This window comes from Channa argus, chromosome 1 (assembly GCF_033026475.1).
Source record: "Channa argus isolate prfri chromosome 1, Channa argus male v1.0, whole genome shotgun sequence".
Lineage (NCBI taxonomy): Eukaryota > Metazoa > Chordata > Actinopteri > Anabantiformes > Channidae > Channa > Channa argus.
Genome location: NC_090197.1, coordinates 6,087,304 through 6,104,567, shown reverse-complemented (window position 1 = coordinate 6,104,567; position 17,264 = coordinate 6,087,304). Strand labels below are relative to the sequence as shown.

At 40.8% G+C, this 17,264-nt stretch overlaps 1 pseudogene; it reads left to right on the top strand.

The window, feature by feature from the left end:
* The first annotated feature begins 6,384 nt into the window (after positions 1-6,384).
* On the top strand, positions 6,385-15,581 carry LOC137102432 (NLR family CARD domain-containing protein 3-like; annotated as a pseudogene).
* The last annotated feature ends 1,683 nt before the right edge of the window (positions 15,582-17,264 follow it).

Below are 17,264 nucleotides of genomic sequence, written 5' to 3'. Positions count from 1 at the left end.
ACATTGTTCATGTCTAAGACTGTAACCTAAAGTCAAGCTGTGTAGCATGAAGAGCTCACAAAGCAGAGTCTAAACACAACAGCTGCTGCACAGAGATCTTGTGCATGTGCAGTAAACTCTTGGTGACTTCACACTGCTGTAAAAACAGTATTTCCAGCACTGTCTGTTGTCTGTTGGGGTTTGTCTCTACCAGCTTTGCACATCTAGAGAATTAAACTTTTGCACATTCTTCTTTGCAAAGCAGCTCAAGCTCAGTCAGATTGGATGGAGAGCAGCTGTGAACAGCAATTTTCAAGTCTTGCCACAGATTCTCAGTTGGTCTTAGGTCTGGACTGTGACTGGGTCATTCTAACACATGAATATGCTTTGAATCTAAACCATTCCACTGTAGCTCTGACTGTATGTTTAGGGTTGTTGTCCTGCTGGAATGTGAACCTCCTCCCCAGTCTCAATTCTTTTGCAGACTCCGACAGGTTTTCTTTTAGGATTGTCCTGTATTTGGCTCCATCCATCTTCCCATCAACTCTGACCAGCTTCCCTGTCCCTGCTGAAGAAAAGCATCCCCACAACATGATGCTGCCACCACCATGCATTTTGCATTTAGGCCAAAAGTTCAATTATGGTCTTATCTAACCAGAGAACCTTCTTCCACAGGTTTGCTGTGTCTCCTACATGGTTTGGTGGGGACTTCTTATGGCTTTCTTTCAACAATGGCTTTCTTCTTGCTACTCTCCCATAAACGCCACATTTGTGGAGTGCACGACTAATAGATGTCCTGTGGACAGATTCTCCCACCTGAGCTGTGGATCTCTGCAGCTCCTCCAGAGTTACCATGGGCCTCTTGGCTGCTTCTCTGATTAATGTGACACAGACTGCACATCATTCAGGTTCTTTGACACTGGGTTTCTGAAACAGGTTCCACTGGTTTTGACGTCACTCTGTTGTTTTTTTAGACTTGGACTCTGAAGTTATGAGGATGTGACGGCGTCCTTAGATCAGATGCTCACAGACACCAGGACTGAGGAGGGACAACGAGCAGCTTCTTCTCTACACATGAAGGTGGAAAGTGTCTGGAAGTGGAACTGAAGTGAGTTCAGCAGGTGAGAAACGTACCAGAGAAATGTGTAAATGTGTAAATGTGTGATGAACAGGATCACTGGGATCACATTGTGTTGTATCACTGTTTGACTGGACTGTAGAAATGTTTCTGGATGATGATGGTCTGTTTCCTAAGATCTGTTGAATCCTTCAGATTTTGATTCTTCAAGAGTTTCTATCTGAGTTAAAGGAGAGTGGATTGAGAATGATTTGCAGGTTTTACTGTCAGTGGTTCTCAGGTAGAACCAACAGCAGTTTGATTATAATCTGAGCTCAGAGTGTCAGAACTGGTCGGACGGCTTGGATCAAACTGGCTGAGCTGCATTTTATCCAAAACACAACCATCTTCAAACACTGAGATAGACTTGGTTTCACTGAAAGCTCTTTAACACAGTCCATGTGTGGTCTGTCCCAGAGGTTGCAGACTCCTTAGATGGACCTGCTCAGTGGGTCTGATGGAAAGATCAGCTGCTTCACTGTTTTCTACTGCATCTGCATAGAGAGAGGAAGGACGACTAATGTGTCCTGTGATGAAACCTTGTTGTAAAGACTGAGCTCTCCCCGCAGGTGTGAATCAGTGTGAGGACAGAGAGGAGGGAGTCCCTCCCTCTAAAACCACTCTGTGTGGGGGACATGAGAGCCAGACCAAAGACCAGAGCTGAGAAGAGGATCTCTAACTGTCCATGACTCTTGTCCATGTCAAATCAGTCCACCATCATTATTCCCACTCACTGTCACATCTGCCACTCAGCTCCTCAAAAACAGCTTAGAAGAACTAATCATGAACTACTAACTGTCTTAGTTAACAAAGAGCCAACCACTGATTAGTCAACTAACCAACTAAGATGAGACAGCATCTTTCATCAGATTCCATGTTGATGAACAGGAGAACGTTCCTCATCCACTGACTTTCTATCTGCTTCTAACATTCTAACATTTCAGCTGCTGACAGTCTGCTCACAATTCATCTGCTTTCAGCTTCAAACTACTTTTCATTTGTCTCTTGTTTGTTTGGATCAGGATGAAGAAGCAGAGACCAGACTCTGCTGAACCCAGCCGGGTCTCTATGAAGAGTGACGGGTCTATGAAACGTTTTATTAACTTTAAAGTTGAACAACCTGCTCATGGAAGGTAAGAAATAAAAACCGAGCTTTGTTTTATGTTTTGTCTGATAAGAAAAATCATTTCTTAGTCCAGACCTTCATAGTCTGAGTAAGACTGAACTGTGGGAGCTGCTGGTCTCTGAGAGTTTGGACATGACCCTGACAGCATAATGTACATATTTCCTTCAGTGAACTGAAGGTTTACAGTTCATCCAGTGTCTTTTTCATGTTGCATATCTTCAGTCTGTGAAGGTTGAAAAAATGTTTAGAATTATTATTATCACAGTTTAAAATTGACCGTAGGTGTAAATGTGAGTGCAAATGGTTTGACTGTCTGTGTATGTCTCACTGTGTGGCCCTTAGATAGACTGGAGACCTGGCCAGGGTCTACCTCACCTCTCCCCCAATGACAGCTGGGATAGGCTCCAGCCCCCCTGCAACCCAAATAAAAAACATAACAAACCAGCAAAATTTAAAATAAGATGATTAGAATTCATATAGTTTCACTGCTACTTTTCATTTGTCTCTTGTTTGTTTGGATCAGGATGAAGCTGCAGAGACAAGACTCTACTGAACCCAGCTGGGTCTCTATGAGTGACCAGTCTATACGTGGCCTAATTGACTTTAAAGGTGAACAACCTGCTCATGGAAGGTAAGAAATGTTTTAGTTATTGTCAGACTCAAGACTCTAAGATTAGAAGACTTCTCTTGGTCCCGAGCTTCATAGTTTTTGTTAACGTTTCTTAAATACAGCAGCACATGAAACAGCACATGCTGCTTTTGCCAACCTGAGTCCATGTCAAAGTCAATACAAGAACACCAGAAATCTGAGAGACATGCAAGCAAAATATAATAAACATAACCTGTGACATAAGACATAATTAAATAGAAATATTCTGCTGAGCTAAGGCGACTGTGGCACAGGAGGTAGAGCAGTTGTCCAACAATCCCAGGGTTGTTGGTTTGATTCCCAGCTCCTCCTTTCACATGTTGAAGTGTCCTTTAGCAAGGCACTGACCCCTAACTTAGTTGCTCCTGGTGAGTTCAGGTCAGCTGCATAGCAGCTCCCCTATCAGTGTGTGATTATGTGTGTGAATGGGTGAATAAGCAGCAGTGTAAAGTGCTTTGGGTCCCAGTAGATAGAGAAGCCCTATATAAGTGCAGAGCATCTAATTCACTTTATATTAACTAAAATCAGGATGGAATAAATTGCCAATAGAATCACATTTAACATGGTGATGGCCTAGTGATCTTTGAGACTATTTACTAAAAATAATATTGAATCTACTCCCTTTGTGTAACTCAAAAGGAAAGGTATGATAAACAAGGACGTCTTCCATCACTTTTTCTAAGTTCTCATCAGTTGTCACCTGCCACCTGCACTTGTTTAAAAGACCTTTCCTCACTACTGCATAACCAGCGTACTAGCACAGCCAAATGGAGTGAACCAAGTAAAGCTACACCACCACCCGAAAAGAAATAATCGTTAGGTGCAGCTGTATTTATGGTACATATGTGCAGCATGCAAAAAGTTACAATTATTGTTGAAATGATGACGTAAGGATGATGATTATTATGATCTCACAGTTCACAAGTTCACAGATTATGTATTGAGTCAAATGTCAGCAACATACAAAACAACAACAACTACAAATTAGATGATAACTGTGGTTTTATGTAACTATCCTGAAAATAGAGTATTTCAGTCCAAGGTTCCTTCTGGGTACATGTCAAAGTGTCGTTGGGCAAGACACTGAATCCCCAAGTTGTCCTTGATGTGTGCTCCTTACTTATTTTTATTGGGGTCTACTGCTCTCTGCCAATGAACAGGGTCTGCTGGTCCCATCACTACACAAAAGATCCCAAGCAGTCGCTTTGGATAAAAGCATCTAACAAATAACTAATTGTAATTTCACTTAAAGGACGACTTCAATTTTCAACTTGCTCTCTATGGGTTTAGTTTAGTGTGCAAATGTATATTAATACTCTTAAACTTCCATCTGACTTCCTCAAATCAAAGTATTTCTCTGCTTCTAGCTGAAAACTCTTCCAGATGACTTCACCCAGATGTTTTTTTATTATTAGCAATTCAGATGATGTCATCTGGAGGAGCTCTGGAGAAGCAGGTCAACCATGATTACAAATTCCATAGTTTGAGCAACAAGATGACATAATCTGAACTGAAGGTTCCTCTAAGTGATGTCATGGGGAGGCATTTTCCAGCTAGAAGTAGAGAAATATTTTGATATAGGGAAGTCAATGGGAAGCCTAATGGCCTTTATGTGCATGTACTACCCAAACTAGAACTAAAGAAGCCAGTTCAAAATCAGTGAAGTCGTCCTTTAAAGTTTCTCTTTTCTCTCCAGAGTTCAGCAACAGAGCTCAGAAGTTCACAGTGATCAGCCTTGATCTTGTCTGACCAGCTGCTCATCTCCCTTTCTATCACCTTCACTGTTGTTGGTGGCAACACAACTTTAGTCATAACCCTGACAGGACAATGTGCATGTGAGCTTTAGTGAACTGAAAGCAAACAAGAAAACATTTTCGGCCTTCAATTACCAATTTCAGGCTTAAAAAAAAGAAACATATTAAAATATGTGCAGGACATACAGGTTGACACCCTGTCTACATTCAGCCACTGTACTGCAACTTTTACTCATTGTTTCCCATTTGTCCTGAAATGAAGGTGTCCACCAGGACTTCTTCAGACTGACAGATGAATCACATGTTGTCTTCTACCAGTTTAAATGAAATGTTGACTTCTCATTCTGTTCCAGCTGCTGGAGGACAACATTGTCACCTTTGTGAAGAACCAGCTGAAGGAGATCCAGAGGGTCCTGAGACCAACTTGCCCAGAATGTTCAGAGAGTCAGAGGAAGGTTGAGGAGGTGTTGGACAGTGAGGATGAAGAACAGAGGAGGAGCAGCAGAGAGTCATTTGTGAAGATCACAGCAAACTTCCTGAGGAGAATGAAGCAGGAGGAGCTGGCTGACTGTCTGCAGAGCAGTAAGAGGATTTGAACAGATTTAACATGGTGGAAAGAGGAAATGGAAACAGCAGGAGAGAGGTTTCCATTTCCAAACTCTGCTGTAAATATGCTGCACACATCTGTATCAGATCAGAGGCTGTTTGTCCTCCACTGATGATAAAACTGATGGAGGAAAAAAACTCTACAGACACTTAAATGTTTAGATTCTCTGATTTTCTGAAGGATCCACTCACTGATTTCACTTCTTCTTTCTTCATTCAGGATTTGATGCTGCAGCGTGTCGACATAAACTCAAGTCTAACCTGAAGAAGAAGTTCCAGTGTGTGTTTGAGGGCATCGCTAAAGCAGGAAACCCAACCCTTCTGAATCAGATCTACACAGAGCTCTACATCACAGAGGGAGGGACTGGAGAGGTCAATGATGAACATGAGGTCCGACAGATTGAAACAGCATCCAGGAAACCAGACAAACCAGAAACATCAATCAGACATGAAGACATCTTTAAAGCCTCACCTGGAAGAGATGGACCAATCAGAACAGTGATGACAAAGGGAGTGGCTGGCATTGGGAAAACAGTCTTAACACAGAAGTTCACTCTGGACTGGGCTGAAGACAAAGCCAACCAGGACATACAGTTCACATTTACATTGACTTTCAGAGAGCTGAATGTGCTGAAAGAGAAAAAGTTCAGCTTGGTGGAACTTGTTCATCACTTCTTTCCTGAAACCAAAGACGCAGGAATCTGCAGGTTTGAAGAGTTCCAGGTTGTGTTCATCTTTGATGGTCTGGATGAGTGTCGACTTCCTCTGGACTTCCACAACAATGAGATCCTGACTGATGTTACAGAGTCCACCTCAGTGGATGTGCTGCTGACAAACCTCATCAGAGGGAACCTGCTTCCCTCTGCTCGCCTCTGGATAACCACACGACCTGCAGCAGCCAATCAGATCCCTCCTGAGTGTGTTGACATGGTGACAGAGGTCAGAGGGTTCACTGACCCACAGAAGGAGGAATACTTCAGGAAGAGATTTAGAGATGAGGAGCAGGCCAGAAGAATCATGTCTCACATCAAGACATCACGAAGCCTCCACATCATGTGCCACATCCCAGTCTTCTGCTGCATCACTGCTGCAGTTCTGGAGGATGTATTAAAACCCAGAGAGGAAAGAGAGCTGCCCCAAGAACCTGACTGAGATGTACATCCACTTCCTGGTGGTTCACTCCAAACTGAAGAACATCAAGTATGATGGAGGAGCTGAGACAGATCCACACTGGAGTCCAGAGAGCAGGAAAATGATTGAGTCTCTGGGAAAACTGGCTTTTGAGCAGCTGCAGAAAGGAAACCTGATCTTCTATGAAACAGACCTGACAGAGTGTGGCATCGATATCACAGCAGCCTCAGTGTACTCAGGAGTGTTCACACAGATCTTTATAGAGGAGAGAGGACTGTACCAGGACAAGGTGTTCTGCTTCGTCCATCTGAGTGTTCAGGAGTTTCTGGCTGCTCTTCATGTCCATCTGACATTCAGCAACTCTGGAGTCAATCTGTTGTCAGAATCAACATCAACTAAAAAATTTAGAGATAAACATAAACTAAAACATCTCTACCAGACTGCTGTGGACAAGGCTTTACAGAGTCCAAATTGACATCTGGATTTGTTCCTCCGCTTCCTCCTCGGTCTTTCTCTGCAGAACAATCTCTCTCTCCTACGAGGCCTGCTGACCCAGACAGGAAGTGGATCACAGACCAATCAGGAAACAGTCCAGTACATCAAGAAGAAGATCAGTGAGAATCTGTCTGCAGAGAAAAGCATCAACCTGTTCCACTGTCTGAATGAACTGAATGATGGTTCTCTAGTGGAGGAGATCCAACAGTCCCTGAGATCAGGATGTCTCTCCACAGATAAACTGTCTCCTGCTCAGTGGTCAGCTCTGGTCTTCATCTTACTGTCATCAGAAAAAGATATGGACGTGTTTGACCTGAAGAAATACTCTGCTTCAGAGGAGGCTCTTCTGAGGCTGCTGCCAGTGGTCAAAGCCTCCAACAAAGCTCTGTATGTGCACATAGACTATTTCAGATTAGGTGGATTGTTGTTGGCATGACAGAAAACTAATGTTTGTAACTGGTTTCTTTTGTTTTACTGGATTATTTTTAGACTTAGTGGCTGTAACCTCTCAGAGAGAAGCTTTGAAGCTCTGTCCTCAGTTCTCAGCTCCCAGTCCTATAGTCTGAGAGAACTGGACCTGAGTCACAATGACCTGCAGGATTCAGGAGTGAAGCTGTTGTGTGGTGGACTGAAGCAAGATCAGTGCAGACTGGAAACTCTCAGGTCAGGATTCAGATTTTTTTAAACAGTCATTGGACATTAGTTACTATAACACATATGAGATTCTGCAGATCATAAGCAGGAAAATATGTTTTCACTTGTGTAGCAAACTCCTCTGACCTCTCCAGTGTCCTTGCAAAGGCAAAGAGCAGGTCCACAACCTGACTTGGTTCCATGATCTACCTTAATTCTAGTTTGTACAGTTGGCTGTTTAGTTGGTAAAAAGGTGGAGCATGAATTTGAATTATGACATTTTATACCTTAGATTTAGTTTATGGTTATGTCTCCAGGAAATGAATAAAGTCAATGTCTTGTCCTGTTAAGGAAACGTGTGTGTGTGTGTGTGTGTGTGTGTGTGTGTGTGTGTGTGTGTGTGTGTGTGTGTTTAGTCTGTCAGGTTGTCTGATCACAGAGGAAGGTTGTGCTTCTCTGGCCTCAGCTCTGAGCTCCAACCCCTCCCATCTGAGAGAGCTGGACCTGAGCTACAATCATCCAGGAGACTCGGGAGTGAAGCTGCTGTCTGCTCTACTGGAGGGTCCACATTGGAGACTGGACACTCTCAGGTATGGACAGATGGACAGACAACAGCAGCTCTCACACTGTTTCTCTGTGTCTGAGGAAGTGTGAATGTGTTTTAAGTTTGATTCCTGAGAACACAGCTGCACATGTTCCACTAGATTTGAAGCTTTTCTTAACTGAAGAACAAAGATGAATTTCTCCAGAGTTTCATTCAGGATTTAGCTTCTGTTTTTTGTCAGTGTGTCTGGAAAGATGTTAGAATTTAATCAATCAATTTCAAATCCCCAAACACAACAAAGTGAACACAGTGATCCAGCAAAACTAAGAAATACATTTTATTAACAATGGAGCCAACAGAAAGTGAACTTTCTTTCTTCTGGGTCGTTTGACTGTATCTGAAGAGTTTTGTTACCTTCAGGTGCTGCTCGGTAACTAGTACTTTACACGTTTGACCAATGGATGTTGACTTCAAGGACCCCTCACTTTCTTCTGTGCGTTTAATAAATCAGTGTTCAGAAACTGAATTTACTGTACAAAGCATTCAAATAATGGAAATAGTTTCTTTCTTCAGCTGGCTGGAAGCTCAAAGTTAGTCTTAGATTGATAGGTTGGTTCTTCCTAGTTTGGTTAGAAAACTGTGCTCTTAAGCCTGATTGTCTCCCACTCAGTTAAGGCTCACAGATCACATGTCTTGGAGTCATCTTTTATAGTGACTTGTATCAAACAAAGCTCACTCCCAGGTCTGTCTAGTTTAATGTTCTGCATGATGACATGTCTTACCGTACGTTTGGCTTTGGTGCTCTGCCCCTTTATACAGACATTGTGAGAAGCAGCATAATCTGGTATCAGGGCCACATCCCCTTATTGGAGGTTCCACCCAGATCTTGTCCACTCCTGCCAACTTTGGAGAGCAGAAAAGACTTCAGAAATGCTGCCTCTGTGCAGCAGGAAAGTGCAAAGCAGTAAAAGTTGGAGATGAATCCTGTCATTGGTAAAAACAGGGTCTTTGAAGGAGCTAAGGTGGCTTGTAGCAGAGTATGTGGTGGAGAGCATGAGGACAGAATCCTCATTAGCCACATTCAGACCAAGTTGATTCAGTCAAATACTGAAGAGGTGAGTTTTTAGCTGCTTGCTGATTGGGTGCAGTTCATTTGGTCTATAAAGGAAGGAGGTTTAACTTCAGGCTCTGTGAGGAGGACACATGAATGTTTGGGTCATTTGTGTGAAAACACTGGCGATGATCTGTGTGTATATTAAAACTTTTTCAAATATTCAGTATAGACATGTATTGATAAATCAATACTATTGACAACACTAATAAAGACACCAGGAAAAAGTTTGCAACAGCTTTAAAACACATTGAAACACGTGTCTTTAAAGATGAAGCTTCACTAAACACCAGGAGGAGAAAAAAGAGACTTCAAGTGAAAAAAACAGGTTTTCCAGAGTTGACTTGTGTCTAATGTGTGTATGATGTGGATTTCATTGATCCATTTGATAAAATGCAATTCTATCTGCTCTGTGAGATGCTCAAGTGGATTGTTGTTCTAACTGGATTGTTGAATTTCACTTGAAACATTCTGCCCTGTTGAAGATGAAATGGAAGTTGGAAAGATTTACTTTCAGTCATTGTCAGTAAAGTTGGTGATAAATCAACAGATGATAAACTGCAGCTGTTTGTGTCTTGTTCTGTCCATCAGATGCCTGTGAACTGGAACTGGACCCAAACACAGAACACAGACACCTACAACTGTCTGACAACAACAGGAAGGTGACACATGTGGAGGAGAATCAATCATATCCTGTTCATCCAGACAGATTTGACTTCTGGCCTCAGCTGCTGTGTAGAAATGTTGTGACTGGTCGCTGTTACTGGGAGGTCGAGTGGAGAGGAAGAGTTGATATATCAGTGAGTTACAGAGGAATCACAAGGAAAGGAAATAGTTATGACTGTGTGTTTGGATGGAACGATCAGTCCTGGAGTCTGATCTGCTCTAATCATGGTTACTCTGTCAGGCACAATAAGATAAAAAAACCCATCTCCTCGTCCTCTGTCTCTCACAGAGTAGCAGTGTATGTGGACTGTCCTGCTGGCTCTCTGTCTTTCTACAGTGTCTCCTCTGACAAACTTATCCACCTCCACACCTTCAACACCACATTCACGGAACCTCTGTATCCTGGGTTCAGTATCTATCCTGGTTCCTCATTGTCTCTGTGCAGTGTGTAGGTGTGAGAGTGTCTCCTGTGGACAGAAACTGTGCTGACTGAAGATCAGCTGCTGAAATCAAAGTTCCCTCTGTTCACCATCACACACACTCTGCACCATTGATACTTGGACTTAAGAGAAACATTTGGATGGTTCTTTCATTACTGCCAATCATTTAGGTTGCTGTCAGGTTTGTGTTGATGATGTTCACTCTTGCACCAAGTCATCCACACTGTCCACCCTGAGTGTTTGTGTTTTCCTAATTAGAACATGACAAATGTCATTGTTTTAAGGCCTTAGAATATTTGCATCTATCACATAACTATCATATAACTTCAGCACTAACAGCAAAGAAAGAGAAAAAGAATGAGCAGGATGCACAGACTGTGATCCTGCCTCCGTTATAAGTAGGAGAATAATGAAAACTCTGATGTGGATGCTCGACTTGTGTGGTTAGTGTGGAGCAGAGTTCATCTTTGTGTCTCACAGTGACGATGGCTGTAAGCAACAGCAGCTTGGCTTCAGCCATCACAAGCATATTCTTCAGGAAAGGTTCTACTACTTCATTTGAATTCATGCAGATGTCATACGTACTTATACTTATAATCCGGTCTAATTCCTCCACCAAAAGTCCACCACAATTATAAAAAGTCACTGAGCTGAGACATGACTGACAAACTCAACAAAGAACATTTCCTGATTTTCTACAAGACTAGTTTTTTTATTAGAAATTTCAAATACTGCTTGAATTGTTTTATTTTTAAAAGCATCCTTCCATTATATGAACTGTTTTTCTTGTCACAGGGGTGTTGGAGGAAACTGATCTCTTTAATTAAATCAGATTAAAAAGCTCCTCACTGGAGGGGGTGCAGGGGAATAGAGTAGATTTAGTCATATTGTTAGATAATTAGCAAACATTCAAACAAGATGGGCGTATTGAAGAGGTCACAAATAGGACAAGACGTCACAGGATGTGTCATGTTTAGAGGACGGCTTAAGATCACAGGAGGCACTTTTTTGTTATAAGGCCTGAAAGAATGTAGTAGATAGAGGGTCCTGGGGTCACAAGATCTACAAGAAAGTGCAATAAAAAGGTTTTATTGCTTCACAACTGACATTAACAGATAATCTAATAAGGGACAAGAATGATGACTGTCAATTGTGTGCAAATGGTTTCGTCAGTCATGTTTTGTGAGGGTGGTAACTTCTTGGGTTCAAGTATAAATAGAAGGAGTTTGAGAGATACAAGTCAGAAGACACCAACATCCATGTGTTCTTCTCAATGCCGGCATGTGTTAAACTGAGATGGTTATTCAAGTTGAGTCTCTGTCTTCTGTTTAAAATTCTTCCAAGATCTAGTAACAGTTGAGTAAGGAATTGGGAGGAAACCCGGAGGAAACCTAAGCAAACAGGGGGAGAACATGCTAACTCCACACAGAAAGGACCTGCCTGGTCCGGGGATTGAACCTGGGACCTTCTTACTTCTGGTTGACAGTGGGTCTATAGCCTGCACCATGACCTACAGTATAACACCCAGGTTTTTACAGCAAATTGTCCCCCGTTCTGGACATTAAACATTGTATAGCAGTTTAAAAACTCTAACAGCTCAGTTTATGACACTAATCAACCTCTGTACACTTTACAAAATGAATTAAATTCTTACACGTTTCTTTTTAAACTGCTATATTATGGTTTAAAAAGCACAATATACCAGTGTTCAAGGTGAACCAGAGAGAAGAATTAATCCAGCTGAATTGAAATCACTGAAAACATCTTAAAATCATCTGTTTCTTTAAAAACCAATAACAGATTGTATTTGAGGATCTGATCTTTATTGTCTGGAAATATTGGAATTAAAAACATTATGACAAACTCATAAAAATGACTAATCAATAGAAAATGGGACAGAGAGAGTTACAGAGAGCAGACAGAGACATATCAGAGACAAATCATTAACAGAGGCCCAGTGAGTCAGATCAGGACTAAGGACACTGGTCTCTCCTCAGTGTCTCTATGACTGGAGACTGTGAGACCTGTTTGGCCTCACAGGTCACAGAGCCTGCATTCCTCCACTGGTCTGCAGGGATCCTCAGGGTGCTGCTCCAGCTGTAGTGTCTGTCCGTCTCCAGCACTTCGGGACTCCTGGTCTGCTCCCAGCTGCTGCCGCCGCTGCTGTCATCCACCTTCCAGGACAGAGTCCAGTCTGAGGGGAAGCCCTTGTTGGCCAGTCACATGTGTGACCTTGTCCTACTTCATCTCCTCACTGGAGGGGGGCAGGACAGTCAGGGTGGGTCGGGCATCACCTAGAAGACACCAATCAGCTTAGAGGACAGCAGCAGACAGTTGGACACCTTCACTGTGTAAGGAGTTTCTGTCAGATGGTTTACAGTTACAACAAGATAAAACAGAAGCATTAAAATCTTATCATACTCGTTACCCCCACTTCAACCCCTTTATAACAAAACAGAACCTTTAACTACAGGTATATTCCTGTTCCCTATATGTATGTACCAGTAAATATGTAACTTTGAGAGAATCAGCATTTAACAATACCACTATTTTCTGTAGTGTGAAAACCTCCAGATCTGATTCGTAAAGCCAAGTTGTCAAGAATTGTGCTAAAAACCTTTTGAGAAAAAGAAAATTGCTGTTGATCTAGCAGATTCTGTCAGAACATTATATACAGTGACAGTTAAAATGGTATTTCAGAATTCGTCATTTAACCAGGAAGGAACAGATAATGCAGCTCTAATGTTTCCCTTAATGCTTGCACAAAGAAAACCGTCCCCATCTTTTTCTTTAGAACATTCTTTGCCATTTGTGTCACTATTTGAATTTATTTATTTTTTAAATCCATCTATGTTGATAGGGCAGTGTTGCATAGAAGATCTTTCTGATGCTGTTCTGCAACTGATGAGTGAGGAGTTTTTTGGATTAAATTCTCGTGCTGGGAGTCCTCCCATGTTTTGAGAACAATAGCATACAAAACCCCTGACTAGCACAGCAGGCCTCAAACATCTTACTCAAGTTTGCCCTTGGAAATAAACTTGGCAGAGAGATGAGCCAGTATTTAACCACAAATTTCAAGTTGTCTGGAATTATAATAAATCTAACATTTGCATTATATAGTGTGGGTGATGGTGACTGACGACAGCACAACCTCTTGTATTGGAGGATCAACAGCCAAATTTTACCAACTCTGTCCTTTTAACTCCACATGTGTTAAATTATCCAGGCGCAGTCAGCTTTGGTTTCCTTAGCACTGATTTTACAGTTAACAAAAGGTTTGCAGTTACACATCAGTTGCCAATGTGCATTTTAACATTTATTCAACAATAGGATGAATTAAAAGATGAGAAAGCCAACAATGAAGACACAGTCAATACAATTAAAACTAAGCTCACTGACATATGGACTCAAACTAATACAATTATAGACTTAGCAATGAGCACTTGAGCAGCAGAGGATCAAATTTGTCGATCAAATATATCAACTATATCAGATTGTGCATCAAGTTTAAATACAATCACATCACATTTAAGTTTCAATGTCAAAAAAAAAAACAATTTAAAAGAAGGACAAAGGAAAATTGAAAAGTAATGTACTGTAACAGGCACAAACACAACAGTCAGATGTGATTAAAGCAGTGGCAGGCAGACATGAGATTTAATGCTTCTGAATGTTCATATTTGTGGTTGGTTTTCATATTGTTGGTAATTTAACAATTTCTCCTGTAGTAGGGCTGGTTTAATTTAATTTAATCTTAATCTTAAATTTGCTTCTTCACGTTGTATTTTGAAATGTGAGAAAACATTATTGTCTATTTATTGCATTTCAAACCTGCAATGAAAAATTAATTGAGTGTCACACTGTGACACCTCATTAATCCAGTCAGTGATCTCACATAATCGGCAATTCCTGAATCTGAACTGGGAGCTGGTTCCACAAGAGAGGAGCTTGATAGCTAAAGGCTCTGCCTCCTATTCTACCTTTGGAAATTCTGGGAACCACAAGTAGGCTTGTATTCTGGCATTGAAGTGGTCTACTGGGATGATATGGTGCTATGAGGTCTTCTATATATGATGGGGCCTGACTATTCAGAGCTTTATATGTAAGAAGCAGGAATTTAAATTCTATTCTAGATTTAATGGGAAGCCAATGGAGAGAAGCTAGTGAAGGTGAAATATGTCTCTCTTGCTAGTTCCAGTCAGCACTCTTGCTGCAGCATTTTGGATTAATTGCAGGCTCTTTAGGGAGTTACTGGGGCATCCTGAAAGTAGGGAATTACAGTAGTCCAACCTAGAAGTAACAAATGCATGGACCAGTTTTTCGGCATCACTTTGAGACAGGATGCTCCTAATTTTGGCAAAACTGTAGGTGGAAGAAGGCTGTTCTAGAGATTTGTTTTATATGTGAGGTAAAGGACAAATCCTGGTCAAGAATAACTCCAAGGTTCCTTGCAGTAGTACTGGAGGCCAGACTTATGCCATCTAGAGTAACAATATGGTTGGACATCATATCTCTGAGATTTTTGGGCCCAAATACTATGACTTCAGTTTTGTCTGAGTTTAGAAGTAGAAAATTGTGGGACATCGAGGTCTTTGTGTCTTGTAGGCTTGAAGCTTTATTAACTGATTTTTTTCATCTGCTTCCATAGATAGATATAGCTGGGTATCATCAGCATAGCAGTGGCAATTTATATGTGTTATGAGTGTTTTCTAATAATGTTGCCTAAAGGATATATATATATATATATATAAAGTAAAAAGTATTGGTCCTAACACAGAGCCTTATGGAACTCTATAGCTAACCTTTGTGTACATGGAGGAAATGTAAATAGTTGCTAGGAAAAGGGACATCTGGAAAGCCTACTAAACCTGCTGCCACCACGATCCAGATACCTGGAAGATATTGGATAAATGGTAATAATAATAATAATTCATTTTATATCTGAGACAAAGAGGGATGTAGAGTACGTCAAATCTGGGGGAGTAAAAAGTCAACATGCTGTGTATTTTAATTCAAGTGTGTGTGTTTATATATTATTTCACTTGTATGTAGTTTAAATTGTTTGTAGAATTGTGTGAAGACATTTTGTTGAGATGGTTTGTTTTGAACAGATGAAATGTGAGTAAAAAGCAATGAAAAGATGCATTTTGCCTTTTAAGTACTATGAACAATTTGATGTCTATATGAAACCCAAGTATTTGTAGGAAGATACAATTTAAATTCACTGATTGTTATTGAGGATAGAAGGCAACAGTTTGAGGATCACAAATGGGTTAAAGAGGCAGGTGAGTGAAGTCTGATGACATCTGGTGGGCAGATAGAGAACAGCACAATCAGTCAGAATCAATGGTCAAAGTAAAAAGGTCCTGCTAAAGGAAGGAGGCCAAGCTGCTGCTGGAGCCACATCCATATGTTATATTTACTCTAATATTAACTAACTAAAGTTAAACAGTAACATATTATGCACATTGTCACACAGACAACATAGTAAGTTTCTCTTTGCTACGATAATAAACTTGAGTTGATCTGAAACAGAAAACTATATATTTTAAAATGTCAGTTTTGTAGCCAGGTTGTTCTACTTTAAATAGTTTCATAAATCCAAAAACTGAAAATCAGTTTCCTGATTGGAGTAAATGAAACAACAAAATGCAGCTGCAGTTTTTTTTTATCCACCAGACAAATAAAAAGGTGTGAAGTCAGTGAGCAAGACAGAAAGACAGAGTGGTCAAGTGTTGTAGAGATGGAATGAAGAGAGTAAGTGGTGGTAACAAGAACAAAGCAGTAAATCTGAGGAATCTGATGGTTTCACTGTGATTATGTTCTAAAGCACAATTCAACAGGGACACACCTCCACCTCTGCTCTGCTGATGTGTGGAGCCCACGGTCAGACACAAATTCACTGGATCAGTCACAGAATGAGGTGAAGCAGCTTCAGGGTCAAATTACAGGTGAGAAAATCCTCTAAAAATCCTCCTGCAGCAATATTTCTGTCTTTCTTTGTTTTACTGATTGTTTCTCTCCAGACTTGTTGGTCATCAACAGTCATCTACACGATGAAGTAAAGAAACAGCAGGTCAAAACTAAAGGTGAGAGAAGTTTGACAGTTTAGTTTTATGTGATAGTACAAAAATGTGCCTTTACTTCATATTTTAAACTGTTTTCCTCTGTGGTCCTTTAAAAATATAGAAATATAGTCAGAGAACAAAGTGACACTAAACTATTAAGTGAAAGTGCATTTGACTGACATGAATCTAACTTTTAAACTCGTTTGATCAGAATGTTGTGAAGGATGGAAGAGATTTGGATCCAGCTGTTACTTTAAATCCACTAAAAAGAAAACTTGGTCTGAGAACAGAACAGAGGTGAACATCTGGTGATCATCACCAGCAAAGAGGAACAGGTGAGTGTTTGTTACTGTGTGTGTGACCAGTGTACAGTGTTTTAGAACTTCTTCAGAATCAGAATATAAAGGGGTCAAAGCCCTGAAAATGGAGGCTTCTCTTTTGTTGGAAATGGGTAAAGTTGTGTGAACTGTGACAATAGTTGGTGGATGTGCGACACAGAGAAAAAGAAACAGATTTAACAGATTTTACTCCCAACAGAAAGAAAAACTGAAATATAAATAGTAAAATGATCCTCTCTTGTTAATTATTAGGAATTTGTCACTGAGCTGAATATAAATGAGGAGTCTTGGATTGGTTTAATGACTCAATACACTTCAGGAGGATGTCAGTGGGAATGGGTGGATGGATCAGTGCTGACAGTAATGTGAGACAGTTTTTATTTTTATTACACTGCCACTAGTCATTGTTAGAAAATATTAGGTGTTAAAATGTAGAACGGTGATAGATGTGACACAGCCTCCAGATGTGGAATCACGCAAAAGTCATTGTTTGATTGAACATCTGTCAGGATTGAAACATTGTTCAAAGCTCTGGTCACAGTTCAGAGGATTGAATGTGTGTGCTGCTCTCTGTATCCTTACACAGAATAAACATGGTGGAAGAAAA